We start from the raw sequence: 24,465 nt of genomic DNA on the forward strand, positions 1-24,465 counted from the left end.
GATTATGCTCATGTGCTCAATGCTCTTTTTGTCCCAAACATGAACAGTTAGATCAGGCAAAGATAAAATGGATGAGATGTCAAGATGATGTCTGATGAATTTTACAGAATCTAGATGAGCTCATCTGTCCATTTCTGTTGTAGTGCTTTTGATTGGCAGCTGTCAGCACTGTGCTCCATCATGCCATCACAGAAGAAAACCACAGCAAAGAGTGTACAGAAATCCTTTTTATTTATTTTCCACAGAAGAGGATTATTCAGTCATTTGCTTTTGTTTCTAAACAAAGATCATTTGTTTACAGTGCAATCCCACTGGAGCCTTCAAACAAGCCAAGCAGTACTGAGCTGAGGTCCAAACACAGCTCCGTCAGACCAGAATTCCAGAACCGGATAGTGACTTGGCAAACAAGTAGCCATCCTGATGTTTTTCTGCTCGGTGATATCAGCGAGGCTGCAGCAGGAGCGTATCAGGAGTGTTATTTCACATCACTAAAGTCTTTGAAGAGGTTTAAGGATCTTTAAGGGACCCCAGCCAACCAAAGTGCCTGCCAGATATCTCCATGTTAATAAGCCTCCATTAAGAAATTATTGCTGCTGTTTTTGTGCTTTGCCACTGCACAATCTAACTGCCAATTATGCCATGGCAACACTCAGCGCTCCATTTGCCAGGATGTTGATAATTACGGTTTCGCTAAGCTCTTTTCTTCCTGTGCCTCATTTTAGTTGTGCCCTTCAAATCCGGGCAGCCCGTGGAACACGTCAGTTCTTCGTCACCTACCATTATCTGTCATTTCACTCCGGTGTGATTCATGTTTCATTGGTATGCCACCTAAGAAGGCCAGCTCGTCGTTAAAATGATTTCAGCAGAACAGAGTACCATGCAGACTTTAAATAACTCTTAACCCTAGCTCTTATTTGTAAGCCTAACTTCATGCCTTAATTACTCAGCCCTCGGTGCATCCAAACCTAACCGGAGACCACCAGCATAGACAGCGACTCTTGTTGGCAGTCGAGCGACTGAGCGGTCTTTGGCAAAAAATAAAGAACAGGAGGGTCCGTACTGTAGGTGGCCTTTATCTCTGGCACACCTGACATTGTCAAGGTCGTTTATTATCTCGCTCTGTTTGTGTGCTGCCAGAACACACTCGTCTCTCCCGGGTTGCGAGAAAAGCACTTTTTTGAAATGCTGTGGGGAAGGGCAATTGATTGTGCTGATACTTTTGCTGATTAGACACATCAGTCAGTGTCAAGATTATCTGTGTCATCAGCTGATCTCAACAGCTGTAGGCTCGTCTTCTTTAAACGGCGGTGAAATCGGTCGCATCTCTGCTCTGTCTGATCCTTCTCCAATTACTCATACTGATTGAATATATGCAAATCATCACCAAAATTAAAAGCCACCTGCAAGGAGACCCCAAAGGGATACTGTAACCTCCCAACAACCTCCAACTGCCCGACTGTTCTTAAAGACGCAGATCTTCGAGGGAGTAACACCATCAACCATCGGACAATGATACAGGGATATGGAAACGGCATGTTCCCTATGGGCAACCTTCTGTCTGATCTCGGTTCACCCTTATGTGACTGCTCTTCTGTGAAGTGTCCATCTTTGATCCTCGTTCCTTTGCTCTGCTCACCCCTCTTCTAATCCTACTCATCCACCCATGCCTTCACTTTTTCACCTCTTTTCCTTTAAACTCCCACACCTCGACTGGAGGACAAAGGGCCAGTGACTCCGTCTAGATCTCTGCTGGGTCATACAGAGGTGGGGGCTGGTTATTAAGAGCCGAACGTGTGAAGATCGGTGGTGCTTTGCGGCGTGCTGCCGGCTCCTGCGGGATAGGTGGGATGCGAAAAGGTCAGCGGGCTGATCTGAGCACCTGTCTTCCTGCCTATGTGATGGGCCAAGAAACCGCAGCTCTGTCCTTTGTACGTCTTTGCCTGTAGATTATCGGGTGGGATGTCCTGCTGTTGTTATGTCCCTTCAGTAATGACACAGCTTACTATGGATATATGTGCTTCTGGAGGTAAATGTCTCATATGAGGCATTAATAGCATGTTCAACCGTCGGATCTGAGTAAAGCAGCCCTAAGGCACTGTTAGCGCTGTAAAAGTAATAGTAATCTAACGGTATTGTGCCGCAAAGCTGAAAAAGCTTCTTTCCTGTTTCAGATAAAATGGATCATGCTATTCCTATCTCTTGGGAACTGCTGACTGATTCTGCTGTGCCATGGTTCTGTGGTAGGATCTTATCCTGCTTTTGAACTGCATAGACTGACACAGAACTTTATCTGTTAAAAGAATTGTTCGTAAATTGAACCGAATCTCAGTTGTGTTTTTGGAATTATTTATCAGTTTATAATTGGAAGTCATGCATAGCCAAACCGATGAGAGTCATGATCAGTGGTCATTTTGTTTTTGTAAACACAGATTTGTTTTTGTCTTCGGATGAAAATATTGTATACATTTATTGAATAGTATGTCAGAATTTAACAACATTTTACTTAGATTAAAATATGATCTAATTTTAGTCAGTGAAAATAGTTTTAGGGCCAAATTAATTTAAATATTTAAACATTTTATAATAGTTTTCAAATACTGCTTTATGTATATATTTATATTTAACAAAAAGTATTTTAATGTTTTTGCAAATTTGTGTTCCCTCTAAGAAACTGTTTTCTTGTGTTTACTTGAAAAAGCACTGGAATAATGTTTTTCCAACACAGGTTTTGTGTTTGCTCGCTAAATTATGCAATTATTTTATTTTATTTTATTTTATTTTTTTTTATTCAGAGAAAAGTTTAATGCCGCAATTATATGAAATATAATTTTCTTCTCCATCTAACGTTTTTCATCGTATCCCCTTAAGGGCTTATAGGAATGCAAAATTGTAAATTACTTATGCTTTAGATATCCATAGCTTTAGATGTTTGTCTTTTATTCTAAATATTACTATATACTAAACACTAAATATTGTAGAAACTTAATTTTAGTTGCTTTGTAATGATTTGTATCGTAAAAAGTGCTATACACATAAACTTGAATTGAATTTATTTACAATGTGATTTACTCATTCTATATAACATGTTTTTGTGGTTGTTGTTGTTTTATAGTGTAAAGCACATAGACTGACCAGGCTCTGATTGTGTGGCAGATGAAGATATTTCAGGCCAACTGCATGGACACCCAAATTTGTTAGGTGAGAATTCTGTGGCATCCTGAAACATCCTGATAAAACTAAAGTCTGACCCATCACCCTTAAGATCCATGCCAGCCATCTCTTCTGAGATTTTCATTGCCTGTAGATAAATGTTTACATGGTTGGCTGGCTCAGTAAATAAAATGGCAAAATACAGCACAAATCTACAGTGACACAATAAGAGGTGTGTCAACTAGACAGTGAGAAGAAACACGTTTAGTGAAAAAGTGGTAGTAGTTAACAAGTGCCTGATTGTATGTTACATTTTGCTATTTTAGAGTAGTGTAAAGCAGCTAACAGTTTCGGATTTCTTGTTCCCAAGACATTGGTGGGTTTGCATGTTTTTTCACATTTTTAAAGGTGTAATAAAACTCAAGTCATGTTAAAACTACCCATGATGCTGTGTCAGGAAATAATGGAGCCAAGAAACATTTTTAAACCTGCTTTTGTAATGAATATATAATACAGTTTTTATTTTATTTATTAATATCCATATTCTTACATTTTTTCTAGTTCTAAACTGGGTATTTTTTAAATATTTAAAATGTTGTATTAATGTTACATATTTACTTTCTTTTCAGTTGTACATTTATTACATTTCTCGACCTCCATCTCATCCGTATCACTGATAGTGAAACTCATTTTTCCTCATAATTAACTTCTTTCCAACCATCTGAAGCTGAATATTACAGTAGAGACATTAATGGGGCACCTTTAACATGAATCACTTTACATGGATGATGGGATTAATTTAGCATCTGATTATGAGGTGGAATTAATCTAATGGGATTGGATGACAGCAGCCCTCAATTCATAGATTTAAAGAGTTATGGCATATCATGCTATAGCCAGACCTATTTTCACAGTGGGCACAACTTAAAGGAAATATACACTTTACAATAAGGTCACATTAGTAATGCCAGTTACTTCATCAACTAACAATATATTTGTTGCAGTATTTTTATTAATCTTTGTTAAGTAAGGGATATACTTAACAGGGGTTATATGAGTTGGTTAATAACTTGTATATTCTCCCAGAGAAAGATAAGTACTTGATTGGTTAATAAAAGTATTGACCACGTCAGGCTATATTTTTGCATACACAAAAACACTGTCTCTGTGTTAAAGGTCTTGTACTAAAATAGAGCAGCCCGATTCTTGACTCACTATGTCTCAGTATTAGCACATATACTCTCTGTGTCAGCCATGTTGCTACTGGAGACATGATTTTGACCTTGGAAACTCACCATAATGAGTGACTATATGATATTGCCATTCTGTTTCCATATTGGGACAGGCTGCCAGCAGCCATTTTTTTTTATTCACTCCCTGTCACCCTCCATTTCTCAGGGCTTATGACTCTGATCTCAAGTATGCTCATGCAGTTTAGTTCTCATGTACCTACTACAACATTTAAATATGTTCAGAAGGACTCACAAAAAGAGTGTCCCGAAAGAGGTTGTTGGGGACTAGAGAGGATAGGGCAAATAAGTGAATGGGGGTTCATTATCATCAATATATCTGTCTTCATGCACACCCAGCAGAGAACACCTGCTGCATCTTTTAAATCTGTCTAGACTTACAATCCACACACACACTATCAAAAATCCAAATAGTGTAAAGTCATGAACAAAAGTATTGGCATAGACATAAATTTCGTGTTTTGCAAAATTTGCTGCTTAAACTGCTGTGCATTCACATTGTTTCTTCAAGTATTGGCAATGACATAATCTAGAAACAATTTGAATGAACACCACAACAGCTTAAGTAGCAAATTTTGCAAAACACATAGTTTTTGTCTCTGCCAATACTTTTGGCCACAACTGTACCTGCACGGCCATTATTTTATACCGATATACTGGAAAAAAATCCACATGACAGGAGGTTTCAGATGTACTTATTTGATCACAGCTCAACATCACATAAGAAACTAGAGCGCTAGAAACAGACCGATGGAGGTCTGGAGGTCAGGAAATGTGTAATCCAATCAACACTATAGGAAGAAGCACTTCCAGAACACAGGTTGTGTTTTATTTGACACAGCATGCCAGCTGTTGGTTCTCCATGAGAGTCCAGAAATCTATTGCACTTCTGCTTCAAATCTCTGCACATAGCTAAAACTTTGAAATACAATAACTATGGACTCATATCACCTGTACAGTAACTCTTCTTTAAAGATCTTTAAGTAAGTGTCTCTTCTGTAATATGTCAAATCCAAGGGTTCACTGCAGTGCTGTATTTCTGCTCTCCATAGGGGACTGTTTCACATTTACAGGTCCTTCTAAAAAAATTAGCATATTGTGATAAAGTTCATCATTTTCCTTAATGTAATGATAAAAATTAAACTTTCATATATTTTAGATTCATTGCACACCAACTGAAATATTTCAGGTCTTTTATTGTTTTAATACTAATGATTTTGGCATACAGCTCATGAAAACCCAAAATTCCTATCTCAAAAAATTAGCATATCATGAAAAGGTTCTCTAAACGAGCTATTAACCTAATCATCTGAATCAACTAATTAACTCTAAACACCTGCAAAAGATTCCTGAGGCTTTTAAAAACTCCCAGCCTGGTTCATTACTCAAAACCGCAATCTTGGGTAAGACTGCCGACCTGACTGCTGTCCAGAAGGCCATCATTGACACCCTCAAGCGAGAGGGTAAGACACAGAAAGAAATTTCTGAACGAATAGGCTGTTCCCAGAGTGCTGTATCAAGGCACCTCAGTGGGAAGTCTGTGGGAAGGAAAAAGTGTGGCAAAAAACGCTGCACAACGAGAAGAGGTGACCGGACCCTGAGGAAGATTGTGGAGAAGGATCGATTCCAGACCTTGGGGGACCTGCGGAAGCAGTGGACTGAGTCTGGAGTAGAAACATCCAGAGCCACCGTGCACAGGCGTGTGCAGGAAATGGGCTACAGGTGCCACATTCCCCAGGTCAAGCCACTTTGGGCTACAGAGAAGCAGCACTGGACTGTTGCTCAGTGGTCCAAAGTACTTTTTTCGGATGAAAGCAAATGTTGCATGTCATTCAGAAATCAAGGTGCCAGAGTCTGGAGGAAGACTGGGGAGAAGGAAATGCCAAAATGCCTGAAGTCCAGTGTCAAGTACCCACAGTCAGTGATGGTCTGGGGTGCCATGTCAGCTGCTGGTGTTGGTCCACTGTGTTTTATCAAGGGCAGGGTCAATGCAGCTAGCTATCAGGAGATTTTGGAGCACTTCATGCTTCCATCTGCTGAAAAGCTTTATGGAGATGAAGGTTTAGTTTTTCAGCACGACCTGGCACCTGCTCACAGTGCCAAAACCACTGGTAAATGGTTTACTGACCATGGTATTACTGTGCTCAATTGGCCTGCCAACTCTCCTGACCTGAACCCCATAGAGAATCTGTGGGATATTGTGAAGAGAAAGTTGAGAGACGCAAGACCCAACACTCTGGATGAGCTTAAGGCCGCTATCGAAGCATCCTGGGCCTCCATAACACCTCAGCAGTGACACAGGCTGATTGCCTCCATGCCATGCCGCATTGAAGCAGTCATTTCCGCAAAAGGATTCCTGACCAAGTATTGAGTGCATAACTGAACATAATTATTTGAAGGTTGCCTTTTTTTGTATTAAAAACACTTTTCTTTTATTGGTCGGATGAAATATGCAAATTTTTTGAGATAGGAATTGTGGGTTTTCATGAGCTGTATGCCAAAATCATCAGTATTAAAACAATAAAAGACCTGAAATATTTCAGTTGGTGTGCAATGAATCTAAAATATATGAAAGTTTAATTTTTATCATTACATTATGGAAAATAATGAACTTTATCACAATATGCTAATTTTTTTTTAGAAGGACCTGTATATGGGCAGTTATATAAATAAGTGCATGAAAAATTATGTATTATCTGAAGTATTGAATGCATTTTTTTTATTATTAGCTTGTGACTTGCAGACAAAACACATAATTTGTCTACACTTTGTTTTATGGACTGATTTGTGTTCTTTTCATGCAGACTTTGAATTTGATGGTGAAGTAGTTCCTAGTCTGGAACTTTAAATGTATTAAAAACTAATTAGTAATTTGTATGTAAATTATAGATTTTTATTATTTTTATTATTTTCTTTTGCCATGTTTTGCATCTGTGTTCATGATCTCCATAATTACAACATGTTTTGACCGCGTGTTATTCTGAGTTAGCAAACGTTTTCAGAGCTGATTATCTTTATTTCACCAAGACATAAATGGGCAGGTATATGATAGAGTAAGTTGGCACAGAGCCCGATCACAAAAGCTAATCATATTTGCCAGGTGCTCTTTTATTGGTTTAAACATAAGTGTTTTTTTTTCATTTTTTTTTTTCAGGCTGCACAAAGCATTTTGAAGTAGATGCTAATGCAGTTCTGAGTGCATTATCCTTCAGTAAGCAGACAGTACAGCATTATCCTTCCTCAAGCTCAGAGTCTTAGTGTTGCTTAATTTGTATTAATTAGTAAATGAGACTAAAGTCTGTAGTGTGATGAGTTTAAATGTTTGTCAGAGTTTCTTAAAGTAAATAGTGCAACTTTTCCTTCCCTGAATTACTCGTAGTAAGAGATAAGCTTTAATTTAATGATGCAGCTCATTTATTTATTTATTTATATTTTATTTTATTAGATTTCTTTGCACTGAAATTTGAAGTCTCGGACACAAACTAGTGTTTTATTTTGCTCTCTTTTAATTATTCTCATATTTGGCTTGAGGAAAGTCTTGCACCTCATTAAAATTATTTAATCCACTGTCAATTGCTTGTTAGCCCAAATCACTAATGACTTTGCATTTACTGGAAGCAAGATACAAGCTTTGCTATTTGTTTTTGCTCCAGTCAGACTTAATTACTTAATTTGTAATGTTCACTTTCTTCTTACAAATGACTTGTCAGTGGAGGAAGTGTAATTGTAGAATTTCTGCAATCATACTGAAAATCTGAGCTGACTGAACCGCTTGTCTCTTAATGAATAGGGGGAGGATGCATATTGATCGACTCGATTAGATTACATGCCACTAGAGGGGGAAAAACTATTTCGGTTAGACTGAGTTTAAGAATTGGACATCATTGATTGCGTGTTTTTGTTCATAGACATAAAAAAGATAAGTTGATTTAGCTTTGATTTCACAAACAGCATGACACAGGACCGGAATAGTTTTTCTTAGACTCGTACAGGCTTTATTCTTATCCGCATGGCTAAGCACCTCTCAGGGAATGTTTACACCTGTGTTTTGACGTTTAAACTCAGGATGTGGTATTGGAGCCGGCCTCTATAATTAAAGCACGCCTGACTGCTGAGCTAATGTCTTGTGGAAAGCAGTAATGAGCTGAAAGTGGTGATGCGTTCCACTTGGTGGCGTCACCGTTCAATATGTTCCTTGCACATTTTACAACACCAGTTTACAGCCAAGCATTACATATCCTCTCATATGCAACCGTGCCGTGTGCTGTGTGCCATGTTTAATGTATGTGCTTAGTGCTTGCAGGTGTTCATATTGCTCTTTGGTTTTGTTCTCAGAGTTGTGCACTGCGCTCAATAGCATTGAAGAAGTGCTGTGTGTGTGGCATTGCCGTGGGTTAGGAGCATGACATGATGGAGCATGACAGGGATAGGATGAAAAGGTCACCTCTGGCATGCTGCCGTTTCAACCATGTGATGAGCAGCTTGGCATTTGTGGTGTTCACCAGTGCATTGTGCAGCAATCAGAGCAGAGCAGGCAATCAACTACAACATTCAATCTGGCATTAATGCGTTTTTATTCAATGCTTAATGGAATATATTGGGTTCAGTACATGTTAAGCTCAATTAACAGTATTTGTGCCATAATGTTGATTAATACAAAAACAAATTTTGACTTAATCATGTTGTTGTTGTTGTTTTCTTTTTTTTAAAGCTGGTTTACATTGATGCACTTACAATGGAAGTGCATGGGGCCAATCTCCAAATATTAAGTTTTAATAGTGTGTATAATAAGATATAAATATTATGTATAATAAGTAAATAATATGCATGCTTACATGAAAAATCACCTGCTAACCTTTTCTGTGTAAAATTATACTTTTCATCACTGTTGTCATTAAAGTGCAACACTCAAAACCATTATATAGGTTATATAGGTTTAACAGAAGAATTAAGTGTTTAACAAGCTTAACATTTCTGCTTTAAAATCGTAAAAAATTTCCCCCGTTTGCTTCCATTGAAAGAACCTCTCTCTTACAGTAATACATTTTTGTTGTTGTTGTTGTGGGGTTTTGGGGCGGGTTATCAATAAAATGCTATCAGCTATCAACCCTTTTTTTTTGGTTATAGGCAAAATTGCACCAATGCTTTCAATTGAAATTAACATGAAATGATCTCTGAATATTACATGAAAATCAAAATATGACCTTATTAAATCTAAATATTAGCTTTACATATCTGCTATTTAAAAAAAATCCCCCCCTTTCCCCCATTGAATGTACCACACCAGAGCCCTGAGTGTTGCCTCTTCTTTTTTTTTTTTTTTTTTTTTTTTTTTTTGTGGTTCTCAACAAAATGGCACCATTTCTGTCAAATTGAGCCAGGAAATTACTTTAATTCATATTGTGACTTGTATAAAATTATAAGCTTTTCTTCCCTGCTTTTTACATCCTTATAAAAATGTGGCCCCTTTTTCTTCCATTGTTAGTGCCTTAACATTCTAAGTCTCTCTCTCTCTCTCTCTCTCTCTCTCTCTCTCTCTGAAAACAAGGGATGCGCCAAAATGATATTTTTATGGCGGTTTTTTATTGACACAAATGCTGTTGATTGAGCATAACCTGTATTGTACATGGAATATTACTTTAATTCTTATGACGTGACTAAACATTAGACACATTTACATTACCATTGTAAATGCTCTATATAACATTAATTGGCTTGTACTGACTTACTGTACATTTCACTGCAATGATAATGCAGAATTCTGTGTGAATTTCATGTCAACTCTCATTGCTTGATGTGATTGGAGGGCAGTTGCATAGGTGCTCATTATGAAATGGATAAATTGCAGCTTGCGGTACCATGATGAGGAAAATATGTGTTTGAGACATGCGTAGACAGTGTAATTATAGTAAACAAGGGTCAAATGTGCATCTTCTAGTTCTATGGGGTCCTATAAATGCAGAATTCACCCTCCAGCCACAGCTGTATGTACCGATTAAAATGAGAACCCGTAATGACGATGAAGAGGAGGATGCTGGTTGTGGGTTTGGATACCCTGCTGCGATCGCTCTTATGCGGAGTGTCGCTAGGAAGGCTGAAGCCAAGCTGCAGTCTAACTCTCACAGCAGGGCTACGGTGCTTGAGGAGAGCCCATTAAATAAGCAATTAAAAGCAGATAATGAAGGGGCCAGTCGCCAGCAGGGGCTCGGCCTGACTGACTGCCTCGCTGAGCAGGACAGACCTTCTGAAGGGCTACAATGGCCTCCCCCTCCTGGGTCAGGCTTAAACACCAGTGAATGTGTATCTGTTTGGGTGTTATTCCACGGAGCTTAACGTTCAGCAGGATCGGAGCTTGCTGAATGAGCCTTGGTGTGATAAAGTTATTAAATCATTTTTCCCACCAGATGTTTCATTTAATGAGTGTGCTCTTTTTCTGCACATACCATCATGCGTTTGGCTGCGAAACTGCAAAATAGGATTCCTTTAATGACATCTTCCTAAGTCTTTCATGTTTGATCCCCTGTAGATTATGTAACGAAGAAGCATTTTGTTCTTTGGTTGGTAAATCAATATCTTGTGTTTCCTTTAATAACCAGTTTGTTGACGAATACACTGTTCTCCTTCAGGTTTTGACGTTAGCGTATCCCTGAATGACTTCTGCGCTCTTCAGGTATCTTCAGCAGAGAGCTGTAGAGTTGTGAATTGGTGCCATGCCTCAGGAGACCCGGATCCTACTCAGCAGATAATAAACACCACATCAGTGCCATGTTAATGAAGATGGATAGAGTACAGCCAGAGCGAAAGATTTATTTTCTACAGAGGGTCACAATGTAATTGTTACCTCAATTACAAACGATAAAGGATTAGAGTGACGGAGGGAGTAGAGACACCCCAAGGGTGTGTGGTCGGTGCACTTAATGTTTTCACTGGTTCTTTCTTTATTGGACTTTCAAGGTGACCATAGCATTGGTATTCGATTCAGGGTGGGGAGCGCTTCTGAGAATAAATGGTTGGAGGTTGACGGGGTCAGTGCCGGTCGGAGACATCCAAAGCATTTTTGTTAAACGTTTGTTGAATAGAGCATTAGTGTGTGAGAGTTTACACAACAGGTGGATTGGTTCATTGGTTTATTATTTTTCACATTCTGAGTGGGTTTGGGGGGGGGGGGGGGGGGGGGGTATTTGGTGCAGGAAATTAGAAAGATGATGGGATGCTTATAAACTCTGACTCACTGTTTTCTACAGCCATTATATTTTATGTTAAAGTAATATTTACACTTATTATTATAATTACACTTTTACAATAGGCAATTAATTCATTTATATGTACAGTAGTATGCTGTAACTAAAAATCATTCTAAAAACCAGACAACGCAAGCAAATTGTACACTGAATCTGGTAAAAATAGTTTGATTTCCCCCAACAGAAAACTGTATTAGATGTTTGCCTGACCTTACAAGAGATTTATAATGTTACAAAGATTTCTATTGAAAAAAAAGTGTCCTGTTGAAAGTTCTATTCTTCAAAGAATTTCAAAGAAATATTTTTTTCAATGAACAGTTAAGAGTGCAACCTGAGCAGTGAACAAATCACTTCATTGACTCAAACTAGTACATCCTTATGGACATGGATATTGAATTTATTATTTTTTGTTTTATTATAATATATATGTGTGTGTGTGTGTGTGTGTGTGTGTGTGTGTGTGTGTGCGCGTGTGTGTGTGTGCCCGTGCATGTATGTATGTTCGCCGTGAAAAGTTTTTTGCCCACTTCATGTTTTTTTTTTTGCATATTTTTCACACTTAAAAGATTCAGATAATCAAATAAGTTTCATTATTACACAAAGATTGCCCAAGTAAATACAAAATGCAGTTTTGAAATTATTATTTTATTAACTAAAGGGTACATAACATACACAGTTTCACCTAATCTCATGTTAATCTTGAGTACCTATAGAGTAGTACTGCATCCTTAATATATCTAAAAAGTCTTTAGTTCTCTCTAGAAGAGCGAACGAGTACTGCGTCTTAGCTAAGACGCTACGGGAAAAGTCTCTTTTCACGAAATACTGAAGCAAAAAATTATCCTTAATTTTGTATTTTTGTAAAGCGCATTTGCAGCAGTACACAGCCATAGGCGAGACGGCTCGCTCGCTCATTGGCTTGTTCTGCGGCAACTGCACAGCCTATCGAGCGCAGGCTGATGCAACATCAGCCCTTCTTGCCACTTCCCGCCGAAACGGGTGTGGCCCAACCTATAAAAGGAGCTCGAAAAGGCTGACTCACCTGATTTTTCATCTCTTCAGCGAAGCTCACGCATCGCTGGATCACGAGGAAGCAAGCGCCGTCTGGAAGAGCATATCAGCAGGACGAGCCATCCTGAAGCCGCTGGCACCGCCGCCTTCCACTGCCGTTCCTGCTGCGCTATCCGGCGCCCATATCCTTTATAATCCTTGTTCTGTGATATTCTGTGTGTGTGTTCGCCCTGCGACGCACATTCACAAAAGAGCTGCGTCTTTTTAAAGATGCCTTCGTGCGGCTCGTGCAGAACCCCGCTCAGCGAAGGAGATCGTCATGTCATCTGCGTCTCCTGTCTGGGTGAAGACCATGCAGCGCTCGCGCTCGCTGATGGCGGATGTCCTCATTGCGAGTTGATGCCTATGGTGACTCTGAGGACTCGCCTGGCATCCTTCTTGAAGCCTGCATCATCCGCTGCGCCGCAGCGCCGTAAGAAGCGCCGCTCGCAGCGCCTACCAGAACCGCCTCCAGCTCGGCCGAGCTCGCCGGTTCCCTCCGCTTCGCCGGTCTCCCCTGCATCGCTTCCCGATGCTCAGCGTCTGCTGCTTGCCGACGCGTTATCGGAGGAAGTGGATCTCAGGCCCGCGTCGGAGGAAGAAGACACGTGCTCTCTGCTTGCTTCGGGCAGTGAGGGTTGGGCGAGCACTGTGGATCTCGCGCCCGCTGCTCAGAGGCCCAGCAGACGGGGGGATATCGATAAGGAGCTGATGCGTGTTCTCTCGTTGGCCGCGGCGAGCCTCGGCCTCGAGTGGTCTGCACCAGCGCCCCCTTCACGTTCCCGGCTGGATGGTAGCTATCTTCCGGATGAGCGCTCTTCCTCAAGCTCAAAACACGCCCCTTTTCTTCCTGAGCTTCACGAAGAAGTGGCGAAGGCTTGGGACGCTCCATTCTCGGCGAGAATCCGCTCATCTGTTTCGTCAGCATTCTCCACACTGGACGGTGCTAAGAACAGAGGCTACCTGTCACTTCCGCCGGTGGAACAGGCTATAGCAGCACACCTTTGCCCGCCCTCTGCTGGACAGCGGACTAAGACGGCGTTGCCATCCAAAGCCTGCCGCATGACGTCATCGCTGCTCGCACGGATATTCTATGCTGCTGGGCAGGCTGCGTCTGCGTTACACACCATGGCGATGCTACAGATTTTCCAGGGCGATCTTCTCCGCAAGCTGGATGAGATGGGACCTGAAGCGATCTGTCTCGCGGATCTGAGGAGTGCTTCGGATCTCTCCCTCCGCGCTACTAAGTCCCGTTTCTGGAGCCGCGGCAGAGGATTGCGGTGAAGCCAGAAGCCCCGAAAGCATCCTAGCACTGCTGGGAAAGCGCCGGTGTTCGAGTTCCGCTGCGGCCGAGCTCTCACCCAAGCGCGCCGCTGTTGCAGTTCCAAGAGTTGCGACTGCCTCAGTGTCTTCTGCAATGCGCAAGCCTGCACGAGTGCCCGCTTGCCTGCACACAAAAGCCGTTATCACGGCTACCCAGATGTTTCACAAAAACAGTGTTTTTTCTGGTGTTCCGGCCACGGCCGATGGTGCTATAAATGCTGTGACGATGCCCACTCCTCAGTGCCCATCTCCACATGTAAGCACAGCCCTACACACAGGGCCTGCGCTCATAATGTCGACTCAAGTCGGTCGCGCACACTACATAGTAAACGTGCCCCCCCCTCAGTGCCCACAATTACTATGTCACACGCGTCACGTGGTTTCTGTAAAAACGAAACCCGTGCACGCTCGTCCGGCCACGGCCGATGGTGCTTTAAATGCAGTGACGATGCCCACTACCCAGTGCCCATCCCCGCATGTAAGCACAGCCCTGCACACAGGGCTAGCGCACATAAGATCGACACAGATCGGTCGAGCGCGCCGCATAGTAAACGTGCCCACTTCCCAGTGCCCACATACACTATGTCACTTACGGCGCGGGGCTTCTGTAAAAACGAGGCCCGTGCACGTACATTCTGCACAGGCAGACGGCGAGTTGGAAGTGGTAAAAGTGCACACATGCAGCCCACGGTTACTCGCAGATATATTGAGTCCCACGGGACCCGCTCAGCCTCCCTCCAGTCGGTTAAGCGCCGGAACGGGGTCGAGGATGAGCGATCTGCCCGCTGTGATCAGCGCGCTCCCCGCCTCAGATGCGCAGCACACTCGAGCGCCGCCGTTGCCCAGTCAACAGAGCGCGAGTCACATCCAGCCCTTAGCCATTCATGCAGATGCATGGTCAGCGCTTCCAGGGCTTTCGGATTGGGTGCTAGGCATTATAAAGAGAGGCTACTCACTACAGTTTTCTCGACGCCCACCGCGCTTCTCAGCGCGCGTCGAAACTACGGTCAAAACAGAAGTAGCACACATACTTCGGGCCGAAATATCAAAACTGTTGAGCAAAGGGGCTGTAGAGCCTGTGTCTCAAGCTCAAAGCGAGGGGGGGCTGTACAGAAGATACTTTCTGGTGCCCAAGAGAGACGGGGGTCTCAGGCCCATACTGGATCTAAGACAGCTGAACAAGGCATTGATGAAACGCAGTTTCAAAATGCTCACGACCAGGAAGCTCCTCGCGCAGATTCGCGGAGGGGACTGGTTCATGTCAATAGATCTGAAGGACGCGTATTTTCAAATACAGATAGCGTCAAACCACAGGCGGTTTTTGAGATTCGCCTTCGAGGGCCAGGCATACCAGTTTGCAGTCCTGCCATTCGGCTTGTCCGTAGCTCCTCGTACATTTACGAGGTGCATGGATGCAGCGCTCGCTCCTCTCAGACTCAGAGGCATACGAGTGCTGAATTATTTGGACGACTGGCTGGTTCTGGCCCAATCACGAGCAGAGCTCGTGGGCCACAGGGCCGTTTTACTCGATCACCTCGAGAAGCTCGGCCTCAGTGTCAATTGGGCGAAGAGTTCGCTGAACCCCAGTCAGACGATCCCGTTTCTGGGTATAGTTCTGAACTCGTGTTCCATGACGGCGCGACTGTCACCACAGCGCACGATGGGCATTCACCGCGCAGCGAGTTCTTTCCGCTGCGGCGCGACTGTGTCGCTCAAACACTGTCAAAAGATGCTGGGTCTCATGGCCTCAGCATCTCCGGTTCTGCGGCTGGGCCCGCATGCGCCCCCTGCAGTTCTGGCTGAAGGCTCGGGTGCCGCGCAGAGCGTGGGCGTCTGGCTGGCTGCATTTCAAGGTCGATCAGAGCTGTGTTGCGGCTCTAGCACCTTGGACAGCGAACGGCTGGTACCGATCAGGTGTAACCTGTACAGGCTGACGGAACGCCTCCTGATTTGGGCTCAACGCAACGTGCGCTCGCTGAGAGCAGTGCATGTGCCTGGACTGCAGAATCTGGGTCCAGACAGGCTGTCCAGAGGCAATGTCCCTACGGGCGAATGGTCTCTACACCCGCAAACAGTTCGGCTGTTGTGGGAGAGATTTGGCATGGCGGAGGTGGACCTCTTTGCGTCCCACGAAAACGCTCACTGCCCCGCATTCTTTTCCAAGAACAAAAGCGCGCTGTCACGGAAATGGCCGTGCTGCCCACTTTATGCGTTCCCTCCCGTCTCCCTCCTTCCGCAGGTGATAGAACCGGTGAGAGAAACGAGATGTTCAATACTGCTTGTGGCACCTCTTTGGAAGAACCAACCATGGTTCCCAGATTTGATGCAATTAGCAGATGTCGCCCCATGGCCGGTACCGTTGAGGAGAGATCTCCTCTCGCAGGCCAGGGGCTCGATTTGGCACCCTCAACCGGAGTTGTGGTCCCTCCATGTATGGGCACTCAACGGTTACCCGCTGATCTCGCAGTGGGAGTGCTAAATACCATCACTCAGGCTAGAGCTCCGTCGACACGACGTCTGTATGCCTCGAAGTGGTCGGTGTTCTCCAGCTGGTGCACAGCTCGAGGTTATTCACCCCTTAGTTGTGAGGTGACGGAGGTCCACTCCTTCCTACAGGAGCTGTTGGATAAGGGCAGAGCCCTATCCACGCTCAAAGTTTATGTGGCGGCCATCGCGGCATTTTCTGAAACGGCGTCCGGTCAGTCAATAGGAAGGAACGATTTAGTCATCCGGTTCCTCAGAGGAGCTAGGAGGCTGAATCCTCCCAGACCTCCGTCAGTCCCTATGTGGGACCTCGCGGCGGTTTTGGAGGCCTTGAAGGGTCCCCCTTTTGAGCCTATCCAATCGGTTAGCCTTCAGCATCTGTCGTTCAAGACAGTATTCTTGTTGGCTCTCGCTTCTGTGAAGCGTGTGGGTGATTTGCACGCGCTCTCGGTGAGCCAGTCGTGCTTGGAGTTTGGGCCCAATGACTCAAGGGTCATACTCAAACCTAGGCACGGTTATGTGCCGAAATCCCTCAACACACCGTTTCGGGCTCAGGTTATTGCCCTGTCCGCCCTGCCGGTGTCAGGGGAGGATGGAGACTCGAGTCTTCTTTGCCCTGTCAGGGTTTTAAGAGCTTATGTGTCTCGCTCTGCTGCCTTTCGGCAGACGGAGCAGCTATTTGTCTCGTTCGGTGGACGTTCCAAAGGAATGGCTGTTTCGAGACAGACTCTATCCAGATGGATAGTTGACGCCATAGCGTTAGCTTACGCTTCCAGGGGCCTTCAGTGCCCGTTGGGCATCAGAGCACACTCCACAAGAGGCGTCGCCTCGTCGTGGGCGTGGTCTACTGGGATCTCCTTGCAGGATATATGTATGGCGGCGGGTTGGGCCTCGCCGTCTACATTTATCAGGTTCTATAACCTCGAGGTTCCCGCCTTGCAAGCAAGGCTGCTGTCGGTATAGAAGAATCAGGGCCCTGAGGGGAATTCTGAATTCATGAGCGCTATGCGCTGCCGACTGTTATATGGGCAGTATTGCGTAAGACCCGCATTGCCACATTGGTCAGGCCTTGCCTTGGCTGTGTGATGTCATATTGCCGCATCTACGGATGCTGCTAGATATGGGACGGAGGGCTTTCCCCCTTTTCTGTCCCGGACTCTCTGTGAGTCCCTCAGGTGACTGTGCACTGTAAATCCTGGGCGTTGCTTCAGGTTTATCGGTGTGTGATCCCTGCGCGCACGGCGTTTTACATCGGGTTCCCGTAGCGTCTTAGCTAAGACGCAGTACGAGAGAGCTCTCGTAAGAGAACGTACTCGGTTACTAAACGTAACCTCGGTTCTCTCTAGAAGAGCGAACGAGTACTGCGTTCTCTGCCGTGCGTACGATTCACTCTGGTTCGCTTCGGCGATGAAATAAATCAGGTGAGTCAGCCTTTTCGAGCTCCTTTTATAGGTTGGGCCACACCCGTTTCGGCGGGAAGTGGCAAGAAGGGCGCGAAGCGCCCTTATTGGTCTGATGTTGCATCAGCCTGCGCTCGATAGGCTGTGCAGTTGCCGCAGAACAAGCCAATGAGCGAGCGAGCCGTCTCGCCTATGGCTGTGTACTGCTGCAAATGCGCTTTACAAAAATACAAAATTAAGGATAATTTTTTGCTTCAGTATTTCGTGAAAAGAGACTTTTCCCGTAGCGTCTTAGCTAAGACGCAGTACTCGTTCGCTCTTCTAGAGAGAACCGAGGTTACGTTTAGTAACCGAGTACGTTTTATCATATTTATAGAAGAAAAATACAGCTTTCCGAATCTTTCCGGAAAAAGCCGAGCTCCTGGAGGCGTGCCGTGAGCGGAGCTATAATACTGATGTTTTGTGTTGTTTCCATTAACAGATATTCACTTATGTGCTGATTTCCATCAAAATACAGAAATTTGATGCAATTGTACATACATGAATGAGGTCTTTTATCACAGGGACGGCTCCATGTTTTATTAGCAAATGTGCAAATCCAGCGTCAACTTGGTTCTTGTTTATAAAACATTCGTCCCTCAAATGACCAGAACACACAAAGTTACTACACACCATTGCTGCCCTGGAAAAAAAAACTGCATCCACTGTTTATGTGACGCTGGGTTCTTTGGGAAGCTGAACACGGTAAACTGTCTCTCACATCCAAAAATGCACTTTATTTGGAGGCATTCTCGAACAAATCCTATGCAACGCTGCTGACGATTTTGAAGCGTTGATGTGTGCGGTCTCGCTCTCCTATGGTCAATGTGTGTGTAGGCACGCTTTTCCTAGAGAAATGCTCATATAAGGAGGTCCGTTCTCGTCTACGTCATTAGATCCACGATCAAAAAAAAAACCCAGCCGAAACTTGTACCAACCCTGAAGTAAGATTTTCGGCACAGAAATTCTCAGTCATTCTTCTAAATATTTTTTTTTAAACTTTGGCCATGTTTAGCATGAGAATCCATCTCTTTAACACTGTGAACAACTCTGAATACACGAAACTCCATTGTACCCCACCTTTAAGGAAAAAAAGCTGTTCAAACCTGATTGGAACTATGTGAAAAGTAGTTGCAGAATTGTTTTAATTCAACCACACTGGAGAGTTTTCGAGCATGGATGGACTGTTTAAGGTCATGCCACAGCGTCTCAATTGGATTTAAGTCCGGACTTTGACTTGGCCACTCCAAAACCTTAACTTTGTTTTTCTTGAGCCATTCAGAGGTGGATTTGCTGGTGTGTTTGGGATCATTGTCCTGCTGCATAACCAAAGTGTGCTTGAGCTTGAGCTCACAAACCGACGGCCTGGACATTCTCCTTCAGGATTTTCTGATATAGTGCAGAATTTATGGTTCCATCAATTATGGCAAGTTGTCCAGGTTCGAAGCTGCAAAACCGCCCCAGACTATCAAACTACCACCGCCATGTTTGACTGTTGGTATGATGTTCTTTTTATGAAATGCTGTGTTGGTTTTATGCCAGAAGTAACAGGACACACACACCTTCCAAAAAGTTCAACTTTTGTCTCATCTGTCCAAAGAATATTTGCCCAAAAGTCTTGGTGATCATCAAAATATATTTTTTTGGCAAATGTGAGACAAGCATTTGTGTTCTTTTTGGTCAGCAGTGGCTTTCGCCTGGTAACTCCCATGGATGCTGTTTTTGCCCAGTCTCTTTCTTATTGTTGAATCATGATCACTGACCTTAATTGAGGCAAGTGAGGCCTGCAGTTCTTCAGATATTGTTCTGGGTTCTTTTATGACCTCCTGGATGAGTCGTCATTGTGTTCTTGGAGTAATTTTGGAAGGCCGGCCACTCCTGGGAATGATTTCTCCATTTGTGGATAATGGCTCCGACTGTGGTTCACTGGAGTCCCAAAGCCTTAGAAATGGCTTTCTAACCCTTTCCAGACTGATACATTTTGTTTCTCATCTGTTCTTGAATTTCTTTAGATCGCAGCATGAGGTGTTGCTCTTTTAGCATGCTTCACTTTGTCAGACAGGTTCTATTTAAGTGATTTCTTGATTCAACAGGTCTGACAGTAACCAGGCCTGGGTGAGGCTAGTGAAATTTAACTCAGCTTTCTAAAATAATGTGGATAATCAGTTCTTTGATTTAACATGATTTAACAGGAGGGGGCAATTATTTTTTCAAGTAGGGCCAGGTAGGTTTGGATAGCTTTTTTCCCTTAATAAATGAAATAATCATTTAAAAACTGCATTTTGCATTTACTTGCATTATCTTTTCATTATCATTATCATTATCTTTTTATGATTTGAATTTAAGTGTGACAAATATGCAAAAATTGTGTGTGCGAGCGTGAGAGAGGTAACTTTTAATCTTGCCATTCCTGACTTTGTATTGTGACATTTCCATCTTAAGTGATGAATTGGCTTCTTGTACCCATCACCTTCTCTGCAGGGATATTTCACACTGTCATCTGACAGAAAAGGGTGAGAAGTCAAATCATACAGGTGTCCAGGATGGTGGAGGATGGGTCCCTGAACTCATTATCAGTATGCCTGAAGTCTCTCACAGGGACTTTCTTTTCGTTTGAAAATGAGGACCTCCAGAATATACAGGAACAAACACAATTGTGGCTGCTGTCTGACGTTACCCCAACTGTTCCCCTCAGAGTCCGAGTGAGATGGGATTCATTCTGCCATGTGTCATACCCCGATGAATCTGGTAGTGGTATAATGTCAGACTCCTGATGTTAAGCCACGTTCTTTCTAATGAAAACCATCACTTTGAGACCTTAGGGGTTTACCATAACTAATGGCATCTCTTGGCTCGACTAAGGGCAAGAGAAATGCCAGGAACAATGCCAACTTGGCATGTCACTGAGGGTTTTTTTCCTGTTTTCTGAAGAGCCATATATAGAAAGGTCTCGTTTTACTTTTTGAGACTCTGCAAGATTTGAACTCCGTCTGCGTGGATTTTTCAAAAGCCAAACTTTCTACACAGCCCGCAGGCAGAAAGGTGCTCACAGAGAGGGTCTAATTAAAACTGCATAATACAACTTTTTAACTGGAGACTGTTTTGAGTGATGAAAGACATGTCTCTACTCGAATTGTCAGTGTCTTGCCCTTCACTGGTTGGCCTGAGTCCAAACTCATGACAGCGTGTGACAAACAGATCCCTGCTGGGAAAAAGTTATGAGGCATCATTTCATCTTTCATAACCCGTATCGTAATAATTCAGGATCACATCTTCATGTTACCTGTCCTCGATGTCCAGATATTAGCATTTGCCACAAAAAACTCAGCTCCCTTTCAGTTCAAGAGTGTGAATTTGTAGGATGTATTATAATATTGTGTGTATAACAGTGTTAATTAGAAATTGGAAAATGGCTATTATGAGTAGAAAAACTTATGCTCTCTAATATATGCAAACATAACATTTCTGGCTTTTTAGTGGAGTGCTCATTTTTAGTCAAGCATCTGTTGCATGTTTCTGGCCAAGTTTAAAACCATTGTTTTAGCTCGGTTGATTTTGTCTTATTTTATTTTATTTTATTGTATTGTATTTTTTATTTTAGTATTTTACTGTATTTATTATTTTATTTTATTTTGTTTTATGTAACTTGTGACCAGATCACCTGAGACTGATAGTAATGCTGATAGACTACAACTTTTTTCTCTCTATTTTCTGTTTTGAAATGACTTTGTGCTGTGGAAAATGTGCTCAATAAATAAATAAATATACGGTATATATAATTTTATTACAATTTTATTTTTGTTTAACTTGTGAGCTGAGACAGATGACAATGGTCTAAACAATTCATATTATACTTGTAATGCAAGCAGATAAGCAGTGTAACATGATTAGTCACAAGCCATTAAAGAGATTGTGAACATTTACGGTACATGGCACGTGTATAGTGATCGTTTTCAGTCTAGCTGAATGTCTGTTTCTCAAGACATCATCCTCATCCTGGATTCATTATATTTCATGTTTTTCATCCTGAATTTCATTCTGAGAGAGAACTTGTACTTCATTCCATTTCATCTCTCTTCAAAAGAAGAGAGCCTCATCTGAAGAAGCGTCCCTGTGCTCAATTAGTCAAGAGTCCATTCCTTGAAGTCATTTTCTGTCTGGAACAAAAAAAGCACTTTTTCCCAAAGCGAGCCTTTTAACCTAAGTTGGTGACAGCTACACCTTACTGTATGAAATGAATAACAACTAACAGCAAAATGCTAATTGTAAGTGGGTTTTGGGATAAACAAAGCCACTCATTAACTGTAAAATATCTATTAAACAAAACATGTACACACTCAATTTGAGTAAAGCAGTTCAGAGATTTGCAGAAAATCTTGTCATTCAGCTCATACATGTGGAGCCTAATAGCTTCCTTTAGCCTCATTGGCTTGAGCTGCAGCTCTGAGAAATGATTAATTGAGAGCAAAGCATCTTGGTCAACAAAACTACTGTTCTTATTAAATGCAAGTTCAGCATTCAGGTCTCTGCTTTAGAGGTTTCCAGTGGCTTATAAAAATTGTAGTTATAATTGGGTTTCTTTTGGGTTTTTGGGTTTTTTTTCCTTGAATTTTAGTCTTCCTAATTCCATTTATTCAGATATTTAACTGATGTTACAGAAAACATACTGCAACTTGTGTGTTGTGTGTCAAAACCTTTTAAGCAAATATGTGCATGTGGTTTTCTTGTTTGCTAATTTATGATCTGTTTTTGCTCCCCATCAGCAGGCTGTTACTTGCTCTGGTTTTGATGAGCCATTCTGTCATCACTCCTCTGCCCTTCGTGGCATAATTAGTGCCTGCCCAATATCTCTGGCCCATTAGATAGATGGAGAGCAATGAGAAGGAAAGAATTAAAGTGGGAGAGAATTGAAGATGAAAAAAAAAATTGAGTTGAAATAGAAACCATCTTTAAAGTGACCAACATTAAAGCAAATACATTGTGAGATCTTATTCCTGTTTATAATGTATAATAATTTCTGATGTTTTTTTTTTTTTCTTCATTTGGAATCATGACGTGAGGGTGAGAATGATCTAACTCTTTAAAAACTTTTGGCAATCAAGCAATACTTATTTTAAAATATTGCTCATTAAAAAGCACAGATTCAGTAAAATACCCGATTAATAAAAAATAATAGCCAGTATGAATAACTTGGGCAGAAAATCTCCAATACAGTGTTGGATAAATTTCCACCGACTCAGGCTTTTTAAAATATATTGATGCATTTTTATTTATATCCTTTCTCAAAAGTGTCAATAGAAAGATAAAATGTTGTGGACAAACCCATAGAGAATATTAAAGCTCTTAAGCTTCGACTGAGCTGCATGAAATATACAAAAGAACACAGTGCTGGTAGCTTTAGACAGTGATGGTTTGCATTGTCTAGAGACCAGTATCACTCAGAAACACAAGTAGACAGGGAGCTGCTATTCTCTTTGCTTTTCATGCTAATGCATTCAGTTACTGTTACGAACAATGTTGGCGGTGCATGAGAAATGTAAGTCTTGACCTGGTAAATTATCACAAATTAATATTCACAGCCCTGGGCTTTGCTAGATGAGCCAGTGAATTAGACTAGAGAAATGAATTATTAACTCAGGGTCAAGCTTTAGGCGGATTTTTACATTCAGGAGAAATGGGAGAAGTTTCTCCCTGTAAAACAGAGCTCCTCTTGAGTCATCAGGTGTAGATTTGCTCTAGTCTTCAGTGATCATAAGTCTTCACAAGTGACAGATTTAAGAATGTGTGGATGCAGATGTTTTCTCTGGCAGATAGAGTGATACACTCGTTTCATTTCCCTCAGGATCACTCTCCGCCCCTAATCTCATATTTTGAACATTTCCATATGGTAATTTGTCCTAAGGTCTGACTCAGCATCATGTTCCCATAAACCATGTTGAATCCAGAAATATGTATGCCTGTTTTTCATGTGAATATTTTTTTATTCCCTCTTATCTCTTACATTTATTAACTTGTACTCGTATCAACTCATGTTAAGCAACAGGTGATAATTACTGTAAGCTAGCTACTATAGGTTTATGTAGTTTAGCAAAAAAAAAAAAAAGATGTATGATATGTTTCCAACACTGATATTGAAGCAGGATATTAGAAATATACCTGGAGGATCATTTACATGGAAGAATGGATAATGAAATTTCACCTTTACATCACAGGAATAATTACATTTTAAAGTATATTAAAACAGAAAGCCATTAATTCAAACTGAAATAATATTTCACAATAGTACCGTTTTTCCCCCTATATTTTGATCAAATAAATGCAGCCTTGATGAGCATAAGAAACTTCTATTAAAAAAAACATTAAAATGTTAATTTTTTCCACCTTTAGACATTTTTGCTGTGCTCTTCACTTACAAATTCAACTGATTAACAATTTATTTCTACTTTCTACAAATTATGTTTAAAATGCTTAACTAAAAAATTGAGTTAAATTACTAATTTTATTTATTTTTATTTATTTATTTATTTT

The 24,465-nt window shown here is 42.0% G+C and overlaps 1 protein-coding gene across 1 annotated transcript in view; it reads left to right on the forward strand.

The window, feature by feature from the left end:
• tenm2a (teneurin transmembrane protein 2a) overlaps positions 1–24,465 on the forward strand; it is a 397,797-nt gene that overhangs the window by 800 nt on the left and 372,532 nt on the right. Inside the window, exon 2 of the mRNA XM_059515536.1 lies at positions 3,113–3,198. The gene's annotated coding sequence lies outside the window, so the exon portion shown is untranslated. The remainder of the gene's footprint in view (positions 1–3,112; positions 3,199–24,465) is intronic.

The sequence above is a fragment of the Carassius carassius genome, chromosome 29, assembly GCF_963082965.1.
Source record: "Carassius carassius chromosome 29, fCarCar2.1, whole genome shotgun sequence".
NCBI classification, from domain to species: Eukaryota; Metazoa; Chordata; class Actinopteri; order Cypriniformes; family Cyprinidae; genus Carassius; species Carassius carassius.